Below are 8,379 nucleotides of genomic sequence, written 5' to 3' on the forward strand. Positions count from 1 at the left end.
AACAAGAGTTAAAGGGTAAGAGACAAGCTATAAACACAAAGCCAAGGCGAAAGAGAACGGGCTCCTCCTTAAATCAAAAGTGGGAATGCTAACATCAGCTGTGATTATAGGAAGCCCTGGTTCTACTGACCTGCTGAGCACAGGAGTCTGTATGTCTCCAGATTGTAGCCCAGCCCTGAAGAGATGTCATTCCTTTGGCTCTGGGGTGGGGGAGGCACAGGGGGCAGTGTGGGTAGCGGGTGCCAAAAAGCCAGGGAGCTAGCAAAGACACTATGGAGACATAAAACATCTCAAAAGATTGACCAAATGTGGGACTATTTGAACACACAATTAAGCATTGAATCAATTAGAAATGAGCTCCACAGGTTGGTAGGAGACACATGGAGAGGGAGTGAGGGTCTCATTTGCTCTTATTAAAGAGATGTTTGGGCTGGAGAGGTGGCTCAGTGGTTAAGAGCACTGACTACTCTTCCAGAGGTCCTGAGTTCAAGTCCCAGCAACCACATGATGGCTCACAACCATCTGTAATGGGATCTGATGCCCTTTTCTGGTGTGTCTAAAGACAGCTACAGTGTACTTGTATAAATAAAATTAAATAAATAAAGAGATGTACACACAAGTACACACAAACATTTGTGCAATGGAGACAATTGTGTCCCAGAATTCGCCAGTTTCACAGGTTGGGACCTTAACCTCTATATGGCTGTGGGGGGAAGGGTCTTGGAAGACACAATGATGAGGAAATGAAATCATAAAGGGGGTGACCTTGCAATGCTACAGGTCATGAGAACTTCCCAGAGGAGGAAGCAATTATCAAGAGTGTGATCACGAAGAGAGGCCATGTAAGGACACCATGACACCATGAGATGCCAGCTACCGCAGCCATGAAGAATTTTCCTAAAACACCAGCCCTGCCAGCCCTGGACCTTGGACTCAGATCTTCCAGGGTCATGAGGGGGAAAAAAATGAATTTCTGTTGTTTGAGCAGGTCCGTGTGGGGGATATCCTGCTTTGGTAACTTCACAACTCAATACACTCCAAGTCTACCACTGCAAATAAGGAATGGGTCCTTTATCTTGTCTCTGGGTAGGGGGACAGTTGAGACTTAACCTCTGGCTGAGCAAGTCATGAAACTACCAAACAGGTCGAGCAAGGACTATGGATGGAGCCATTAGGTAGAGCTTTGCTGGGGAACCACAGATTTGCCCTGTCCCAACTGTTTTTCCAAGCTTTCGCCACCACCATCTTAGGATTCAAACGTCAGATACCTAAGATGATCCCACCTAGGAAGGTGATGAAGTGTGTAGCCATCGCGGCCCCTCTGAAGTGCTCTTGTTTCTGTTTAACCGCAATCTTTTCTAGCTTCTAGTTCCAGTTTCCAGGAACACGGGAAACCATAGATCATATCAACTAAGACTACACATAGACAAGAATACAAGACAACAGACCACTGGCCAGTCCGTTAATGAAAAAACCAGCTGAATTTTTTTTTTTTTTAAGAGTGATTTCTGGGCCAGTTACAAGGTTCCGTGGGTAAAGATGCCTGCTTCCAAGGCTGGCAACCCGAGCTCCATCCCTGGGACCCATGATGGGAGGAGGGAACCAAGTACGACGCACAAGCACAGTCCCAAGCCCCTAAGTTCTCAGCCAATCATATCTCACCACACCATCACCATGCCCCAATGAAAGCCCTGACAAATGAGGTTCCTCAGAAGGAGGTGGCGGAGGTTGGCGGTGGGGGAGTAACATGTTAGAACTTCCGTGAGGATGGAGGAAGCAGTCACCACCCTGGCCTCGGTTCCTTTATGTGTCTCACCCGCGTCCCGGCAGCCATCTTAGATCTACTGTGTATGACAGACCAGGACTCTCCGAGGAAGAAGCCTGGGGCGCCTCGCTCTCCATCCCACTTTTTCCTTCGCAGGGTTGACCGCCACAGGAAAGAACATGACAAGCGTCTCTGATGATCCTGATCCTTGTGCGGCTTCATGAGCCTTTGTGTTTGGCGAGAGGGATCCAACAACTGAGGGAGCTTTGCTGGTCTCCCTTCAATGCTGTCTGTGTTTGCCAATGTGCTACATCAAGAACAACTCCGTGTGAGAAGGTCAGGCTGGAAAGGCAAGCGGCTTGACCTCCCATATGTCAAGAATCGTGGGGTTGGGGAGTTAGCTCAGCGGTAGAGCGCTTGCCTAGCAAGCACAAGGCCCTGGGTTCGGGCCTCAGCTCCGGAAAAAAAAAAAAAAAAAAAAGAATCGTCTGTGCAAGGTGGCCAGGCGGCGGCAAGAACTCACGACTTCTCCCCTTGCTTCCCACCGTTTATTTACAGACAGCAACCTAAATGTCCCAGAATAAGAGAATGGATAAATGTCATTGAAACCCGAACATTGAATCACTAAACTTTGACTGTCACTAAACATCTCTCAGCTAACTAAGCTTCCCAGAAGGTTTTTACTTCTCACACAGCCACAGGCCATCCCTTCTGTGCTGCAGGAGGGGCCATGTGCTAGGGACTGAGTGGACTCCCATGAGCATCTGGTACTCAATACATTCCCACAGGGTGTTACTAGTATAGCGAGCTCTCTTCCCATAACAGAACCCCAGAGTGCCTTCCCAGTAGCAAAGGTGTCCTTGGCAGCTTGTCTTAAGGCCTGGAACTGGACCTGAAACCTGCCTCTGAGGCCCTGATGTCCACATTAGCCCTCACACTGTTCTAGCTCCATCCAGCCTGATGGAGCTCAGTTCAGCCAGGATTCCAGAGAGGAAGTTTCCTCAAATCAGTAGCCTACTCTGGAAAAAGATGAGGGACCCTCTTACAAATCTAGGCTGTAATTCTCATCCCTTTCCAGAGTCAAACGGATGGACAGACGGCTGCCTGATGGGAGAGTTGCAGTTTTCTGCTCACACAAACTTACAACTTGCATAACAGTGAGGATCTGGTCTCCTCCGGGTTATGCAGGAGGCAGTGCTGTGATTGGTGCTACACGCCTGGGCCATCCCAGCACATCAGGAAAATGCACAGAGCTCACAAAGAGGCTTTGTAGCACCTCAGAGCAGTGTGGTCATACCATGGACCAGGCAGGCTGCACCTCAGAATCCCTGGGCAGCAAAGGTATCACAGCAGCGGGGTGGTCCCCAAAACTCTACCGTCCTCACACTCAAAGGAGGAAAGGAGACCTCGGGCTTAAGAAACAGACTCCACGAGGTGACTTAGCACCCTTGGGTCTGACCGAAGGGTCCTGTACCACAGCAGCTCCTGAGGGAAAGCAGTACTGCCTGGGCAGGGTCTGGAGATGCAGGAGGATGCTAAGCTTGAGAAAGGGTCAGCCTGCACAGTCTGGCCTAGGGAGACCCTAGACACCACCCTCGTCCCTCATGTTTCTCCAGAAAAGAGCCACCCTCCCCCTTGGTGATTAGATATGCTACCTGGTTCAGCCAACACCAGTAGGCAGGACTCGGTGATAAGGTCAATGACCTTTAAGGAACTGCCCTGTGAGTACTTTGGCATGGCATTGGGCAGCTGAAGGAACTCAGCCATCCATTGTGGCTTTCTAAGCTGCTCATAGCCCAGCGCTTGCTGCCTAGCCCAGTTTCCTGTCTGTCACCTCCATCCATTCAACATTCCCACACCACATGCTATGGGTGGCCCCACCTCAGGCAGGGCAGTGCTCTGGTGTGGGGTAGAGAGCACAGTAGAGAGCCAAACCACACAAGCTGCATCTAACCAGAAACTCAATATCCCTTTCCCTGTTCCCTCTCCTTCCCTGCCCCCTTCTGCTTTGTGTGTATGTGTGTATGAGAGAAAGAATGCATTCCCAATTAGTGAAAGCTTCATCCTTCACTCTCTTCCTTCACCATTGCTCCTCCCAGGGGACTTGGGCTGGTGGCAGCAAGCTTGATACTCCAGGAATGCCAGGTATGCAAGATCAATCCCAGGAGGGCTTCTAGGCAACCATGCATGGTTCCCCTCTGAATGTGCTTACCTCCTCTTACCCACCGCCTCCACGGTGTGCCTCATGACCTCACCCTGCTCACTGCCGCTGTTTGGGAGGCCCAGAATCAGGGTTCGACCAGCAAAACCCAGCCCAGCTCCTTGGGAAAACTCATCTACCTGATTCACCAGGGGCTGGCAGGGACAGGCCGGCCGGAAGAAACCCTGCCTGGGACCTTTCCATGCTGAGTCCCACTTGGGCAACCTCAGGTTGTTTTCATTTGAATCCATTTCATTTCTCCACCTCTGCTTTGACCAGCTCTTGGCCTCATAAGAGATGAGAAAGATGAAACTACGCCTTCCATGGTGGAGGAGCCCAGGGTTTCCTACCTGGGAGGCTGAAACAAGGAGAGAGTGGGAAGCCCCCCAACAACCCTGGGGGCCCGTCTCTGACCCCACAGACCTCCCCTCAGGGTTCCTCAGTACCAGCTGGGAATGTGAGCAAGACTTCCCAAAGTCAGAAGAGGCAGGAGGAGATTGTCCAGATGTGTATTGTCTCTGCTGTGTCTAAGAGGCTGTCTTCAGCCTCTCTCACTGATAAACATGGCTTGCGCTCACTGGATGGAGGGACTTTACGCCGTAGCAGCTGTTCTAGGTGGCTCTTGCCTTCCTGGACCTGGGGACACACAGCGCATGCTGCTTCTGCTTTAGTCCTGAGAATACTCTGTCTCCTGCTCTCTGTTTCTGAGGCCCACTCTAGAATGATGGTCCTCTCAAAGGAGAAAGGCCACCAGGGCCTGAGCCCCCTGTGCTACATCTACACAACAAGGTCACACTCATAGGGGGACATCAAGGGACCCCCATAGGGCTTCCCGCCCTCTCGCCACCCCACTCTAAATGCTGAGGTGGAGATTAAGGACTCTCGTTCTCTGAACTCCTTCTTCCCCTGGCTTCGCCCATTCTTCCTCACTCAGGTGTTGAAATACCAAAAGGAATGACTACCTAATGCCTTGCCTGGCTCAGTTGCACTCAATCCTGTGTCTTCCACAACCCCAGAAAAGCAGCTCATGGACCATGAAGCCAAGTTCAGCCACCGTCTCAGGGTGGAGCCTCTAAGGTGTGATTTCACCCTTAGGACCCAGGGCAGTTCAGGAGAATCTTCTATGATGGTGCTGATCAACTGATTTCTCAGTCACAGCTGTGTAGGATGATATCATCATGCAGGTGAAGGCCTGTCATTGGATGAGAAGGAAGGGTGGGCGGGAGAAAAGTTTTAGAGAGAGAAGAAGCTGCCAGGAGAACATCGAGGCTGATGTTAAGATTTCTGTCTGCACATTTACAGCTTGTTATGAATGTTCTTAAGGGATGGATTGTACAGGGCTTTGTATGTCTAGGTGGGCAATTGTATCTTATCAATTGGATCAGAGGTTATTGTGTTGTGTGTCTTTCATGTGGCAATTTAAGTTCAAGAGAGTTCGTGGTGGAGAGACACTGGTCCACCACAGAATTGGGACGTATATTTCTGGCATGGTGGCAGCCTGCCTTGGGAACTGGATGGGTAGAGAGATTGCTGCCAGGCTCAGAGAGAAGCCTTTGGCAGTGTGATAGGGAATGGAGCACAGCGGGTGAAAGGCTTTGCTGACTGAGATGAAGACATCTACCAGATATCTTCGGGCACTACCATGCTGGATCTAGAGCAGGATAAAAGACAGCATTTTTTTTAATAAATTTACAGCAACACAGCTGCTTCTTCAGCAGCCTAAACCCTATCCTGCCTTGAAATTGTCCAGACAAATCAATCCGTCATCTTCAAATTCATCTTTGTTCAAGTTCTCATGGCAGGAGCAAAATGAAACCATATTCTTGGCCAAAAGTTTACTTACAAATGGCCTCTAGCCCAGATCCTGAAAGAGCCCTCTGTCCCCTCTGAAAGGTCACTAGCCAGACCTCCACAGTCTGTAATTCTCTCAGCATCTTTCTCTCAAGCTCCCACCAGAAGGGGCAGTTAAGCTCTACTCCAGCACACCGGAACTTTTCTGTCCCAGAGAACCACATTCTTCCATATTCCAGCCACAAAACAGTTTGAAAGACCAAAGAATCACCCACTCGGGTTCCTCGCAGCAGCAACCTCCCTTCTCAATATCAACGACCATCATAGTTCCTTGTCCTGTGATAAAACATTCTCACCAAATCAATTTAAGGGAGAAAAGGTGTACCTGGCCTATGGGTCGGCTCACCACAGCAGGAGGCACAACTGTTGGTCATAGTCAGACAGCACGGGGGTATGCATCTCTGTGTTCCGCTCACTTACCTTTCCATTCCATTCACAGTAACCGATACTACGCATATGAGTTTTCTAACCTCGATTGACCCGATTAAGACAACCCCTCACAGACATGTCTGACTCCCTTCCCAGGTGACTCCATATCCTGCCGAGATGACAACCGAAATCAGCCCTCACAGGACTCAACATCATTAGTCACTAGGGAAATGCGAGTCAAAGCTACAGTGAAATACTACTGTACGTCGTGGGCTGGAGATTGGCGTTAATGCTTTGACTCTGCATGTCCAGATGCATGGTTTTTGATCTGTCAATAAAGATGTCAGCAGCCAGTGGCACTAGGTGGGACACTGAAAGTTTAGAGGGTAAGATACAGGGAGAATCTGGAGACTCGGGAAGAAGAAAAAGAAGGGGATGTGGTAGCCACAGAAGATAAAACCAACCAGCCATGGGAATTTTCAGGGAAGTGGCCATTGGACCTGGGGTTGCAGGGGAAGGTTTAGGGGTGCACAACTTTGAGATATTTTAAAATTAACTGGCGTGTGTGTGTGTGTGTGTGTGTGTGTGTGTGTGTGTGTTTTCCAGTCATGGATCCCAGGTAGCTCCTGGGTGGGTACCTGGGCAGGTCTGTGTGTGCAGCCAGGCAGGAGCACAAAGCAATGCAGCCAAGACTCACCCCAACAGTCACGTTGGAAAGCTGTAGTCTATTCTTTTTAAAAAAGGAAAACAAGCATTGGTGAGGATATAGAAAACCTCGAATTCTCATACCTTGCTGGTAGTAGGGTGAAGCGGCATGTCAGTCATACCCTGTAACTGGTAGAAACTGGGATGCTGGGAGAACCTGACAGCCAGGTCCACTCTGATATGTTAAAGAGTCACCTTAGCCACTTGTCCGTGTGTTTGGGACATGATCCAGCCCAACTCTCCCCGCTGCCTTCGAAGTTCTGCAGTGGGATGCTCACCTAAGGCCAGGCCTCTGCTGGGAGGCCAGAGCCTCTGGCTTCACTCCCCAAGCGACCACAAGAGCTGACGGGTTGGAACAGACCTCCATGACCACGAGGTCAGACTTACTCCTGACCATTCCTAACCATTTGCCTGGCTTTACAACCACATAAAAACAAAGCCCTCAATCACAAAATCCAACTTCGAGCCATTAAACGGGCTCCGGGTTATAAATAAAGACTTGTAACTGGAGTAATTCTACCTAGAAGTCTCAGCTTGGCCATTTTAAACAAATAACCACAGAAGGAAGTGGCCATAATTCATGCTTTGTTCTGATTTTAAACTGTGAATAATTAACTTTACAGGAGGAAAAAGAAAAACGCGGACTTTTAAGAGCAGTTCAATCCAATAAATGTCCAATTTGAAAACAGATTACAACTACTGGCCCAAAAAGCCACCCTGATTTAACACTGTGGCAATTCACAGGTGATCAGTCAGTAAGGCAGACAAACTTCCCAGGCCCACACCCCTGCCCTCAGTCCTCAGACACTTGAATGCTAGATGACACCAAGGCTTGCAGGGTTTGTAGATTATAGAGAAGGCACGAACACACACATACACAGAGAGAGAGAGAGAGAGAGAGAGAGAGAGAGAGAGAGAGAGAGAGAGAGAGAGAGAGAACAAAAAGCATGGTGGCCTATAATCCCAGAACTCTGAAGGCTGCGGCATAAGGAACACAAGTTTGAAGCTAGCCTGGGCAACATAGCAAAATCCTGTCTCAGAAACAAAGCAGATCAGAGCCTCTGAGGAAATTACACACGGGCTTATTCAGAGGCTTCAGTGTGAGGCTTCTGAAGCAGGGAGATGGTGTGGGAAAGGGGAGAGGGAAGGAATAAGAAGGAGGAGGTGTGGGCTGGGGATTTAGCTCAGTGGTAGAGCGCTTACCTAGGAAGCGCGAGGCCCTGGGTTCGGTCCCCAGCTCCGAAAAAAAAAAAAAGAACAAAAAAAAAAAAAAAAAAGGAGGAGGTGTATACACAGACAGACAGACAGACAGACACACACACACACACACACACACGCGCGCGCGCGCGCGCGCGCGTTCACAGTTCCTTCATTAGAAGTTCTGTGACCTTGAAGACAGCCTTTAGTTTCTCTGAGTCTCTGGTTCCTTATCCACCAGTACAAACAAGGCCACCAGCTCCCAGCATTGTAGGTCTCAATAGGCAAATCC

The 8,379-nt window shown here is 49.5% G+C and overlaps 2 long non-coding RNA genes across 3 annotated transcripts; both read left to right on the forward strand.

Annotated features, from left to right (window-relative positions):
• Positions 1-796: 796 nt before the first annotated feature.
• LOC147996019 (uncharacterized) lies at positions 797-2,425 on the forward strand. Its single transcript, XR_015670564.1, has 2 exons — positions 797-988; positions 1,922-2,425. It is a non-coding gene; the product is annotated as an uncharacterized LOC147996019 (long non-coding RNA).
• Positions 2,426-3,055: 630 nt separating this feature from the next.
• LOC108349927 (uncharacterized) lies at positions 3,056-6,541 on the forward strand. Of its 2 annotated transcripts, none has more exons than XR_015670566.1 (3): positions 3,056-3,106; positions 3,865-3,910; positions 6,342-6,541. It is a non-coding gene; the product is annotated as an uncharacterized LOC108349927 (long non-coding RNA). The 2 variants fall into 2 exon arrangements; XR_015670565.1 differs by having other exon boundaries at positions 3,092-3,199.
• Positions 6,542-8,379: the final 1,838 nt, after the last annotated feature.

Source organism: Rattus norvegicus, chromosome 2 (genome assembly GCF_021556685.1).
Source record: "Rattus norvegicus strain SHRSP/BbbUtx chromosome 2, alternate assembly SHRSP_T2T, whole genome shotgun sequence".
Lineage (NCBI taxonomy): Eukaryota > Metazoa > Chordata > Mammalia > Rodentia > Muridae > Rattus > Rattus norvegicus.